The sequence below is a fragment of the Onychostoma macrolepis genome, chromosome 09 (assembly GCF_012432095.1).
Source record: "Onychostoma macrolepis isolate SWU-2019 chromosome 09, ASM1243209v1, whole genome shotgun sequence".
In the NCBI taxonomy this organism is placed as follows: domain Eukaryota; kingdom Metazoa; phylum Chordata; class Actinopteri; order Cypriniformes; family Cyprinidae; genus Onychostoma; species Onychostoma macrolepis.
The window spans coordinates 24,633,329-24,647,515 of NC_081163.1; the positions used below are offsets into that span (position 1 = coordinate 24,633,329).

Genomic DNA, 14,187 nt, shown 5'->3' on the forward strand with positions numbered 1-14,187 from the left:
AGTCTTATTATACACTGGCTCTGCACCCCTTTACCTACTACTCACTACTTCAGACCTATGTGCCCTCTAGAAGCTTGCATTCTGCAAGTGAATGACGCATTATTGTACCATCCCAAAGAGGCACAAAATCACTTTCACAGACTTTTTCATTAATTGTTCCCTCCTGGTGGAATGACCTGCCCAATTCAATCTGTGCAGCTGAGTCCTTAGCCATCTTCAAGAAACACATTAAAAACACATCTCTTCCATCTTTACCCTCTAACTCTTACACTCTCTATTCTAATTATGTTTTATCTATCTGTCTTCTTTATATGTATTAGTCTTCTTTGTATCTATCTGACCCTCTAACGCTGGCTTTCTTTTTTTATTGTATCTACTTGTTTTCTTTATAAAAAAACTAACAAAAAAACACTTGCTACATGTACTGCTTTAGGTTAACCGAGACTTGTCATAGCGCTTACATATTGTTGCACTTTTGTTGGTTTTGATTGCTTCTGTTGTCCTCATTTGTAAGTCACTTTGGATAAAAGCATCTGCTAAATAACTAAATGTAAATGTAAGTCTGAAAAAAAAACCTGATTCTCGGTTCAGTGTCATTTATCTACTCATTGTAAAAGTCGGATCAAAAACCACTCTCAAACAGGTAATTTAAGAGATTACAGGTAAGAGTATGCAAGTATATAAATGCAATACTTGCATTCGATTATACACATTGTTGTGTCCAACATTCAAAATGCACTTCATGTTTTGCAATATGAATTCTCATTTCTCTCTGGTTAACTATTAAAGGGGTGGTTGGCTGGTTAACCTGCTGAAAGATGCTATAACTACTATAGCCTTTCTTCTCCTTCAATGTCCTTTTTTTTCTTTTTTTGAGGGCCATTATAATAATATTACATCTCTCTACCTAAGTAATATTGCAAAAGGATTTCAAAGTAATTATATCACCCCTTGTTAGTTACCACCACAGTAAGACAAAAACAAACAACCTAGGGTAACTGGAAATATGTGCCCATTTTAGCAAAACTCCAAAAACGTACCTATGCATACAATTCATTACAGTTTCCAGCTGAAATGACCACTAGAGGCAGTAAAACACTAACAAGATTTAATTATTTTCCCATAAATTCTAATTAAAAGCGCAGATTTGAGCAGATTTACACTTTTACCATATAGCGCATGATTTGTAACTGAATACATTTTTACATTTGCATCACATAACCAGCTCCTTATGTACAGCTTTTTGTACAGCTGACGTAGTAAACTTGTTCGGTTGCTCACCTGGTACGAATAAACCTTTTAGCGCCACTCATGGGACATTTAAAGGGGTCATATGACGTTGCTAAAAAGAACATTATTTTGTGTATTTGGTGTAATGCAATGTGTTTATGCGGTTTAAGGTTAAAAAAACATATTATTTTCCACATACTGTACATTATTGTTGCTCCTCTATGCTACGCCTTTCTGAAACGTGTCGATTTTTACAAAGCTCATCGTTCTGAGAAGCGAGGCGTGCTCTGATTGGCCAGCTATCCAGTGCGTTGTGATTGGCCGAATAACTGAAGCGTGTAACGGAAATGTTACGCCTCTTACCGTATTGTGATGTCGTGTCCCAACGCGACGACACAAAAACAATAAAACCCATTATAAACGAGGTATTTGTTGCATCCAGTGGGGACATAATTACTGATTATAATGACTTACGCTATCTTTTTACGTGTCGCGTTGGATCGCACCACGTAAACATTACCATGTCTGCATTTGTGATCGGAGAAATGACAAACAACAAGCACTACTCTACACTGCTCAAAACTTGCGTATGAATCGTCAGTGGAAAATTCTTTAAATAAGAAAACGTACTTACAGGCTGTGAGTCAGAAGCACCAGACTGTCCTTGCAAAGTTGGAATTGCCCCACTTTATAGAAACAGCCTTTGAGCACAGCTGGCAGGCTACTCCCAGGTTCAGGAAATAGTCCTCCGTAAAATGCGCTGCACACACTCTAATATTTGGGCTGAACTGTTCTGGAACAGTGTTGTAAATACAACTTAACTACTGATTTCTAGTTGTGTCCTCTTTTGGAAGCCCAAACAAAGTACTTTCGCTTTCACAATGAAACACAACGTCTCCACGACATGGCGGCGGCGGCAGCAACAATACTACAACGAGAATAATAGTTCCGCCTTCAGTCTTTGCATATACATTTGGGCGGTGTTATGCAAATCTTCCCACACCGTGACGTAGACAAGGTGGGGGCGTGTTTGAATGAGCCATTTTAGGAGGGCGTGGTTGAGTCTTAACTTTTATAAAGAATATCTCTTTGGTTTTGAGACTTTAGTCTTTGCAACTTTAGGGATCTTATCGATGCACAAACAGCTTGTAACACTCCAAAGAGAAAGGAAAACTTGAAATCGCATCCTATGACCCCTTTAATTTCCGAACTACTGGGATACATTCAACAACTAACAGTTTAAAACGTTTCCAGATTTCACATTCATCTGTTTCAAAGAAAACAGAATGCGCTTTTCAACATTCATCTAGACAAGCCTTATGCTACAGACTTCCATTCACTCCTAGAATCATTTGATCTCAAACGCCTTACCACTACTAGCACGCACAAATAAGGCAACCAACTTGATTTAATTTACACACGCAATTGTACTGCAGATAACATTTTGGTACAGCCACTACATATCTCTGACCATTTCTTCATTACATTTACATTACACTTTGCTACCCATGTGCCACCAACCCCTTTACCGTTTACTTTTAGACGAAACCTACGCTCCCTTTCTCCCTACCATCTTTCCTCTATAGTATCCTCCTTTCTTTCCTCACCTACCCATTTCTCATCTCTGGATGTGAATACAGCTACTGACACTGTATGCTCTATTTTAAACTCTTGTGTAGACGACATTTGTCCTCTCTCCTCCAGGCCAGTACCGGCTACCCCTTCTAACCCCTGGTTATCCGATGTTCTTCTGAGAAAATGACGCAAATCAAACAATCCGTCAGACCTGAGTAGTTATCAGTCTTTGCTCTCATCTTTCTCTGCTGAAGTCCACACTGCCAAATCCTCACATATCCACAACAAGATCAACAGCGCTCCAGACACACGTAATCTCTTCAGAACATTTAATTCTCTCCTCTGTCCCCCTCCACCTCCTCCCACCACTTCTATAATAGCTGATGACTTTGCCACTTTTTTCACAGACAAAACTAGAACAATCAGTAGTCAGTTCTCACCTCCACACACACCAACCAACCACATCCACTGCTAAAACTCCCATCTTCTCCTTCTGTCCCCTCACTGAGGCAGAAGTATCCAAACCTCTTCTCTCAAGCGGTCCTACAACATGTCCTCTAGACCCAATCCCCTCACACCTTCTCCAAGCAATCTCTCCCACACTCTTACCAGCACTCACACACATCATCAACACATCCCTCCTTACAGGCATTTTCCCCACTGCGTTCAAGCAGGCTCGGGTAACCCCACTGCTCAAAAAACCTACATTAAACACTTCTCTGATAGAAAACTACAAACCTGTCTCTCTCCTTCCGTTCATAGCGAAAACACTTGAACGAGTTGTCTTCAACCAGGTATCATTGTTTCTTTCACAGAACAACAAACTGGACGCTAAACAGTCAGGTTTCAGGAGTGGCCATTCAACTGAGACTGCACTACTCTCAGTCACTGAAGCCCTGCGAATTGTAAAAGGCGATTCCAAATCATCAGTCCTCATTCTGCTGGATCTATCTACCGCTTTTGACACTGTCAATTATAGGATCCTCCTGTCCACCCTCTCATCGCTGGGCATCACTGGGATTCCACTTCGCTGGTTTGAATCCTATCTCACTGGTAGGTCTTTCAGGGTGGCCTGGGGAGGGGATGTATCCAAAGCACATCAACTGGTCACTGGGGTTCTGCAGGGATCGGTTCTTGGACCCCTCCTCTTCTCCACATACATTACATCACTGGGTCCCATCATACAGGCACATGGCTTCTCCTACCATTGCTACGCTGATGACACACAGCTCTATCTCTCTTTTCAACCAGATGATCCAACGGTAGCTGCATGGATCTCAGGCTGCCTGGCGGACATCTCGGCATGGATGAAAGAACATCACCTACAGCTCAACCTGGCAAAGACTGAGCTTCTTGTCTTACCTGCCACTCAGGCTCTACAGCATGATTTCACCATCCAGCTAGGTACTTCTACAATTACCCCATCAACTTCGGTCAGAAATCTTGGTATAATCTTCGATGACCAGCTGACCTTCAAAGAGCACATTGCAAAGACTGCTTGATCTTGCAGGTTTGCACTACTCAACATCAGAAAGATCAGGCCCTTTCTGACAGAGCTGCACAACTTCTTGTCCAAGCCCTTGTCATTTCTGGGCTGGACTACAGCAATGCTCTTCTAGCTGGACTTCCATCAAACACAATCAAACCTCTACAAATGATTCAGAATGCAGCGGTACGACTGGTCTTCAACGAGCCCAAAAGAGCCCACGTTACACCTCTCTTTATCTCCTTGCACTGGCTGCCGGTTGCAGCTTGGATCAAGTTCAAGTCATTGATGCTTGCATATAGAACAACCACAGGCTCAGCACCCGCCTACTTCCACTCACTATTACGAATCTACATCCCCTCCAGAAGTCTGAGATCTGCTAGCGAGCGACGCCTCGTGGTATCATCACAGAGAGGCTCAAAATCACTCTCCAGAACATTCTCGTTCACCATTCCTGGCTGGTGGATTGATCTTCCCACCCCTATCCGGAAAGCTGGATCCCTATCAATCATCAAGCAACATCTGAAAACTCATCTCTTTTGACACTACTTGACTTCATCCTAAACTTAAAAAAAAAAAAAAAAAAAACTTTATCTTTCTCTTTATTTATTCCTTCCCTTACTAGCTTGTACTTAATTGAACAATGCCTGAAACTTGGTGTTACGAGCACTTCCTCTGTCTGATTGCCTCTTCAAGATGAATTGCTTTATGTATTCCCCAATTGTAAGTCGCTTTGAATAAAAGTGTCTGCAAAATGACTAAATGTAAATGTAAATGTTTTAGCACCATTTACTGGATTTTTACTTTGAAATCATTGCGAAATGTGAGAGATATAATTATAATCCTTAGTACTATAAAAAGCTTTATTCCTTTTCCCATAAATTCTCATTACAAGTGCAGATTTGAGCAGATTATCACTTTTACCATAACGCATGATTTGTAAATGAATAAATTTTTACATTTGCATCACATAACCAGCTCCATATGTACAGCTTTTCTGACATAGTAAACTTGCTCGGTAGCTTACCTGGTACAGCATAAACCTTTTAATGCCACTCATGGGACATTTCATTTCCGAACTGCTGGGATACATTCAACACCTAATAGTTTAACAAATTGCCAGATTTCACATTCATCTGTTTCAAATAAAACAGAATGTGCTTTTAGCGCCATTTACTGGACTTTTTACTTTGAAATCATTGCGAAATGTGAGAGATATAATTATAATCCTTAGTACTATAAAAAGCTTTATTTCTTTTCCCATAAATTCTCATTACAAGTGCAGATTTGAGCAGATTATCACTTTTACCATGGCGCATGATTTGTAAATGAATACATTTTTACATTTGCATCACATAACCAGCTCCATATGTACAGCTTTTCTGACATAGTAAACTTGCTCGGTAGCTCACCTTGTACAGCATAAACCTTTTAATGCCACTAATGGGACATTTCCGAACTGCTGAGATACATTCAACAACTAACGGTTTAAAAAGTTGCCAGATTTCACATTCATCTGTTTCAAATAAAACAGAATGTGCTTTTAGCACTATTTACTGGACTTTTTACTTTGAAATCATTGCAAAATGTGAGAGATATAATTATAATCTGTAGTACTATAACAATAACAGGCATATGCTTTCAATAAATCTGGGTTGAAATTGAACATTGTCTTTTTTTCTTTTCTTTTTTTTTTAGCCGTTTCCACATTTGTCTTGATAGGACAGTGAAGATCTGACAAGAAGCGAGTGGGAGAGAGGGGGACAGGATCTGGAAAGAGACACCCGAAGTGCATTATTTTTATTGTTATTATTATAAGTTTGTTATTTTACAACTTGATGTATCTGCTGCAAGCGAGGGATGTGACACAATAAGATCACTCCTGTTATACTGTACGAAGTGCTTCTCTTGTTTTCTCTGTTCCTCCCTCCCCCTTCTCTAGGCTCTATCCTGCAGTCTGGAAACAGTACACTCGCTCCAGACTGTCTGTCCTTTTCCTCCAGGGAATGCCTGGACAGCACACAGTGAACACAAACTCCAGAATCCATTCTATATACTCAAAAAGACAAGCTGAGAATGAACACTGGAAAGAGTAAAAGCTATCAGACAAACACAGAGAGCAGACTTCATAGCACTAAGACATGTTTATGAATATTATTAAAGGAATGGTTCATCTTCAAAATACAGTATGGATAGTATCTGTGATGTGCTGTCTATTACCAGAGAAAATTACTTGGATTTGTCCCTCAGTTTTTAAAAATAAACAACAACCATGTTTGCAGTAATACACTTAAATTGAAGTCTACTGGACAAGATATTCCAGATGGTTAAAACAGAAAAGTTTGGCTTGTTAAAGTACTTACATAAATTATTTAGTGTTATTATTATTAGTAGTAGTAGTAGTAGTAGAAGTAGTATTTAGTGCTGCCACTTAACTAAAGATTAATCGCGATTATTCACATCCAAAATAAACGTTTTTGTTCACAAAAAGAAATATGTCTGTGTACTGTGTATATTTATTATGCATATATAAATACACACACATGCATGTATATGTTTAAGAAAAATATGTTTGTCAGGGTTATGGACCTGTCTGTGTTGTTTTTTGCTCCCCATGTGTTCCATATGACCCATAGTTTCTGTCTCCCTTTGATTGTTTATTTGATTCCAGGTGTGTCTCCTTTCGTCCCTCGTTATCCTGTCTTTAAAAGCCCCAGTCCTTTCAGTTAGTGTTTGTCGGTTCTTGAATGTCTTCTCTGCCTGTGCTCTGAAATCGCTCGAGGGCCACACCAGACTGTTTCTGGTCCTCGCAAGTCTCATCACCTACCCGGATGACGAGCTCTGTGCGTTCTACGACGCCAGTTTGAACATCGCGTGCAGAGTGTTGTCATCTGAGGATGGCCCTCGAGCAAATTTTGCCGCCTATGTGGAGTGGACTCTGTTCCACTCCCGACCCAGTGCCCAGCCCACCATCTCCCCGCTGTGCGGAGCGCATGCCTGAGCCCACCGCTGACGGAGAGCCAGAGCCCGCCGCAACTGACGAGCCATCGCCGCACAAAGCGACAGTGCTGAGGATCGCCGCGGAGCCAGAGCCGCTGACGACGTCATTCAAGGTGTGTGAGCTGACAACGACGCCTGCCACGACGGAGAATACTGTGGACAGTGAGAGAGCGGAGAGGAGCTCCGCCCCCTGCACCACGGCTGAAGGTGAGCTGAGTATGGCGCATGGACTGTGCCACAGCAAGGGAGAGAGGGCTCCTGATCCCCAGTTAAGCCCAGGAAGGGCTCCTGTTCCCGAGTTAAGCACTGTGAGCTTCTCCCAAGCTCCCACCTGTCCCTCTCTCGGATGATTCTATGGCGCGAGGACGTGCCTTCCTGGAGGGGGCGTAATGTCAGCGTTATGGACCTGTCTGTGTTGTGTTTTGCTCCCCATGTGTTCCATGTGACCCAGTTTCTGTCTCCCTTTAATTGTTTATTTGATTCTAGGTGTGTCTCCTTTCGTCCCTCGTTATCCTGTCTTTAAAAGCCCCAGTCCTTTCAGTTAGTGTTTTTCGGTTCTTGAATGTCTTCCTTGCCTGTGCTCTGTGTTACCCTGTTGGCTATTAAAGACTCTCGTTTTGTGAATTCCTCATCTCCTCACTCCGTGCTTCCTTGAAACGTGACAATGTTGTTTATATATTAAATATATTTCTATATAATATAAATTATATGAACATAAATATATACATATAAATATTTTCCAAATATATACTGTATGTGTGTGTATTTATATATACACAATACAAACACATTATGTAAACAACAACTTTTATTTTGGATGCGATTAATCTTTTGACAGCACTAGTATTATTATAAATTTTTTATTCTTTTTTTTATTTTTATTTAGAAAAGTCCTGTGGCTGTACTTTTGAAAAAATGTGTATTTTTACATCAGTCCTGTGTCATTCCCCACAGACTTCCAATTTAAGAACATTATTCTACACATGACCTTTGTTTGTTTGTGTCATGAATACGGCCTATGAACTTTCATTCACTCACCACCAGAGGTCACTCGCTCACCACATTGACTCTCACACTACACAGACTGTTGCACTATACCCTGGACTACATTTCCCATCATCCATTACACTGGTTGCGCGCACACACACCTGAATGCACTGATTACACAGACACAGCTGAATCCCATCAGACACTACATTACTGTTGCACTTCACCAGACTACTATTCCCATCATCCATTGCACTGACGACACACACAGCTGATTGCACTAATCACACGCTCACACCTGAGAACTATCACACACCCTACATAAACCATGGACTTTCTCAGTCACACTGTCGAGTATTGATCTGTGTATAGCTCTCTTCAAGCGCTAGCTGCCTTACCGTGCCTTTCTGTGTTTCTGTTTAATCACCAGTATTGTTCTGCGTTTATCATTCATCAGTGATAGCTTCTTTACTGAGTCTAGTCTCTTGTTCTAGTTAATTTTGTCATTTCGTGTTGCTTTGTTTCCTGTTCCCTCATTCCTGCCTGTGTTTCTTGGATTAATCCTTGCCCTACCATGTCTTTGAATAAAACCCTGCAGATGGATCCGCACGCCTCACGTCTCGTTGTTCCCATTACAGTTTGACTGTGGTAATAAAAATCATGTCTCAGAAGCTGTGAAATAATGTTGAACTGGAAATATATCTTAAAAGGTAACACTTTACAATAATGTTTGATTTGTTAACATTAATAAACTATATTATAACTACATTATAACAAACAATGATCAATACTTATAAAGCATTTATAAATCTTAGTTAATGTTAATTTCAACATTTAGTAATCCATTATTAAAATCTGTCTGTTATTATTATTAAATGGACCTGAGCTAACATGAAATAACAAGTTTCATTAACTAACATTAACAAATATTAATAAATACTGTATCAAAGTCATCATAAACTAATGTGCTTAACTAGTGTTAATATTTAAAAATTAAAACTATAAAGACTTTCTCATGACTTATGTAAGAAATTCCCTAACAATATAAAAATCAACATGGCAATAAAATATGGCTAACTAGTACTGAAAAGAATCTCACAGCACAAGCAAACGGACTGTAATCCGTCAGATTTTATCACAAATGTTGTTGACTATCTGCTCGGGAGTCCAGGGCTGCAGTAGCACCAGAATGAATTTACTTCAGGAATACCTGATTTAACAGACCTCAACAAACCACTGAAAAGCTCCAATCGTGATGAATGTCAACTAGACTACATGATCAATTGTCCTTGGCCTATTCAAGCACTGTTCAAGATCTGTACAAATTATAAATAATTGATGAAAGATTGTCAGTAACACTTTATTTTAAGGACCTATTCTTGCTATTAACTAGTTGCTTATTAGCATGCATATTACTAGCCTTTTGGCTGTTTATTGGTATTTATAAACCACATGGTAGCACTTTATTTTACAGTCCTGTTTCTCATGTATATACTATGTACTTATTATGGTAATTACAATAACTAGGTAATAACTAGATACTAACCCTGAACCTACCCTAAACCAAATCCTAATCCTAATCCTAACCCTAACCAGTACATATAGTTAATTAATATTACTCAGTACTTAAATGTATAATTATACTGTTAACACAAAATAAAGTGTAACTCTAAATTCTAATTAAATAGGGATTGTTAACAAAGACATGCTTGACAGATTCGTTCAAGACAACCTGGTGACACTTTAGAATAGGGAACACATATCCACTATTAACTACGATTTTCCCTCAATAAACTCCTGATTGGCTTCTTATTAATGCTTAGTAAGGCAGTTGTTACAGGGTCTTTAGGGGTAGGATTAAAGGATCTAAAACATAGTTGTGCAAAATAAGACAGTATGTGGTTGGTTGCACTTTATTTTACATTTTACATCTTTATTGTACAGTGTAACTACCTAAGAAAGTAATGTAAGGTAACTACATGGGATAGGGTTCGGTTTACGGTTACTTGCATGTAATTATGCATAATTAATTGTTATTATAATAGTAAGTACATATAAGGCATAGCCACACAGATTGTCACGAATCCGGCCTATGAACTTCCGTTCACTCACCACCAGAGGTCACCCGGTCACCACAAGAACTCTCACACTACACAGACTGTTACACTATACCCTGGACTACATTTCCCATCATCCATTACACTGATTGGCACACACACCTGAATGCACTGATTACACAGACACAGCTGAATCCCATCAGACTTTATAAGCCTTAGACTTCCTCTTCCAGCTCGCCAAGGATTGTTTAGCATCTGTCACTGTGATACTTACTCTACGGAGCCTGTCTTTAGTTTTCCTAATCTAGTCTAAGTCATAGTCTTGCCTGTTTTCCTGTGTTTTAGATTCTTGCCTGTGTATATTAGATTTACATTTTGCCTTGCCCTCTATATACCTGTTTGCCATTGTCAGAAATTTGCCTGTTTAACGACCACGTTTCTGAATAAAGCTTTGCAGATGGATCTGAACGCTTCCTCTGTTTCTTCCGTAACACAGATAGCTCATGCTTGTCTAGGTTTAAAGATCTCAACAAACAAATTTTGACACATAATTCATCTAGAACCGTTTGTGTTAAGGGAGGGGGTGGTAAAAATAACAGTAAAATACCTGTGAAAAAATAATAGAGAAAATTCCATCAAATTAACACAGTACATCTGGGTCAAACTTTTCTTATAGTGTTAGAAAACAATCACAACTAAATGTTTTCACCTGGTGAAAAAAATCCTATAGATTTAATAATTTCATCAGATTCAAAAATATGAAAATTATTTTCACTGTTTTAAGTATCAAATGCCAAAGAGCATCTGGGTCAAAGGACAATGCTAATTTGGTGGATGCAGTATTTCCAGGGAGGTGTTATTTATACATACCTACACTGTTGAAAAGTTTAGGTTCTGTAAGATGCTTGAATGTTTTTGAAAGAAGTCTCTTATGCTCAACAAGGCTGCATTTATCTGATTAAAAATATAGAACAAATGTAAAATGTCTGAAAGTACACAATTCTGGTAGCAGAAAATTTTTACTAGGGCCAGTAAGCAACTGCTTACCATTGCCCTAGAAACCAACCAGAACACCTTAGCAACTTATCAACCCCTCTTAAAATCAACTCAGAACACATTCACAGCTACATAGTTACTACTGGGCGCATCTATTTAAGCAATTCAATGCAATGTCTTAAGCCTGTATGGATGCATCAGTGCAAACATTTCAAATCTATATGTCCTGTTGTCGGATGTAACAGTGTAGGATATAGTCCTTCAGAAATAGAACAGGCATCTGTTTTCTTTCGGGAACTACAGTATAGACAACTTCATTGATTATGATGAGTTTACTTTTGATGCAACGTGATGCTCTTATCTGATGTAGACTTGGTAAAGGTAATCACATTTGCTCTGAGAAGTTTAAAAATGAATAAAAGAATGAGTGTGAAATTTAATTTTCTGAAATATTCCAGGCTCCTTTGCTTTTAAATGCCTGCACTGTTTGATTTCTTTTATTAGAGATTCAGTTAGCCATCAGACTGGTGTAAAGTCTAAAAACTCCAGCCCTTCAGACTGGGGTATACAGTTACCTCTAAGCTATTATCATTAGTCTCCTGAAACTCAAAACCCAAGAAAAGCATTGATTGGGTCTTAATTAAGAGGCTTTCACTTAACATTGGGCCTTTGCAAAGTCTGTTATTCACAGTCTTGTAGTGAATGAGACCTTGTTCATTTGGAGCCATAATTATTTGACATGCTTGCTAAGAAAGTGACTATTTTAGCTATGCAGAATTTTAAGACATTGTCTCAATGCCAAATGCCAAATAAGCAGAACTCACATAGAACAAGTTGCCTTAACTATGCAACTGAATAAATGTGCAGTGAGATCATTCACATATATTTGCTGACATGTTTACAAAGTCGGCTTTGGTTATAGGGTATTGAAATTAGCAAACAAGACAAAGAAACGGTTTATGACATACCCTAATGTCTACAGCATGTTTTAGAGCTTAAGAAACTCACTAAACCTCAAACATGGCCTTTTGACTGTGCTTTCTTTTTTGTCTTTTTTTTTTTTGTTTGTTTTTGTTTTTTTTGTGCTTGAATTCCTGAATGATTTGCTTTCACATCACAAATTAAAGATTTTTCTTTAAGGATTTTTTTTTCATGCTGGCCTGCATACATTTTTTCTCTCTCATATAGTTATAAAATCTATATGTTCTGAACATACATTAAAAAAAAAAGTAGACTAATTTTTACCAACTATATATTAGAGAGAGAGAGAGAGAGAGAGAGCATGAATTTTCAATGTTCAAAAAGGTTTTGTTTTTCTTTCAACTAAGAACAGCATCTTTTGTCAGCTTAGTAAATTCAAGCAAATTGGGCCACTTTTTTGACACTGAGATGACTAAGAAAAAAAGTCACAATTATCCTGAATTAACCTCTATTTTTAGCCTAGAGATACCACAGTACCTTGTCATGTGCTAAAGATCAACACTCATCACGAAATTGGTTAAAATGTCAGTCAGGCTATGGTGATTTGTAAATGTGCATTTGTGCAATTGTACAAGCCCCAAAAGCACAGGTTTAGTTGTTAACCCATACAATAAATAAATAAATAACAACAATAATAATAATAAAATTAATTAAAAAATGTTTTTGGTCTGTAGCCTGTATGTCTTTGGTTTTGGATCGTACAGGACAGATGCTGGCATGTGCGCTTATTATTTAAGGAAGTGTTTTACATGTAAGGCAAGGACACTTCTGTACTCACTGAATGAAGACTGAATGACACCTTCAGCTCCTGATGACCAGCCAACAACGTGTTGCGTCTGTTTCCTCTTATTTATAATTCCAATATGTGTATCTCTTGTTACGAGTGTGAACACCGAACAACGGCATGGACCCAGTAAAATATAAATAAATAAATACAAATAACAGGCCGGATTTATTGAGCCCCAAAATCTCGAGCTGTCCCTTTCAGCACTGCCTCTATGACAAATGATGCTGCATGCATTCAGCCCACTGCATCACTGGCCAGATGTCATCCCTGGAATCAGATGCGAATGCTGGAGTTGTGTGTCGTATGCCAGGTCTCGGGTTATGTCTTCATCTGAAAAAACAAAAACAAAAAAAAACATTTCCCTGCTCTTAGAAATGGTTTCATATGATGTCGGTATCGTTCCGTTTGAGCTACTGGATTTAGGATGACTGGAGACAAGAGGCGTGTCCATCTAAGACACCAATGCGCAAGTGCGCCGAGGACATCTGGTACATGTAGGCTATTTCTAATGACCGACCTATCGCTGGGGAAAAGAGAATGATTGTAGGCTACTTCTGATGCATGGCATTATTATTAATACCAATCATTCAGATTAATGATAAGTCATTAAGATTCTGGATAATGTTATCTTTTAGTGCTACAAATATCATGGTTTAGTCCAATGATTAAACGTTACAAAAATTTATCGGTGCTCTTTTGTATTTAATTAGAACCTGCATCATCTAATCCATAAAATCCATTCCCATTTATTATTTGCATTAACAATAAGCATGATATATATTAATTGATTGCATAACCTGTTTTCACATCCTTGAGGACATGCTAAAATGTTTTAACAAAATATTTTGATAATTTATCGTATGTTTCGTAGCCTAATAATTAATAATAATAATTACAGAATTTCTCATTTTATACATAACTGGTAAGACATAATTATTTTGCAATTCGCCATACATGGAGCGTATTTGCTGTCCATAGTAAAATGTAGAGGCACAGCAGCGACACCTGCTGTATGCAAGAGAAATGAGACGCTGTGATTTTAAAAATAACCAACTCAACCTGTTCTGACTGTTTAGCATTTTCTATTT

The 14,187-nt window shown here is 38.5% G+C and overlaps 1 protein-coding gene across 2 annotated transcripts in view; it reads right to left on the reverse strand.

The window, feature by feature from the left end:
• Positions 1-13,524, reverse strand: part of galnt13 (UDP-N-acetyl-alpha-D-galactosamine:polypeptide N-acetylgalactosaminyltransferase 13) — a 142,473-nt gene extending 128,949 nt beyond the window's left edge. For both annotated transcript variants that reach the window (XM_058787984.1, XM_058787983.1), the window contains exon 1: positions 13,091-13,524. The gene's annotated coding sequence lies outside the window, so the exon portion shown is untranslated. The remainder of the gene's footprint in view (positions 1-13,090) is intronic.
• Positions 13,525-14,187: the final 663 nt, after the last annotated feature.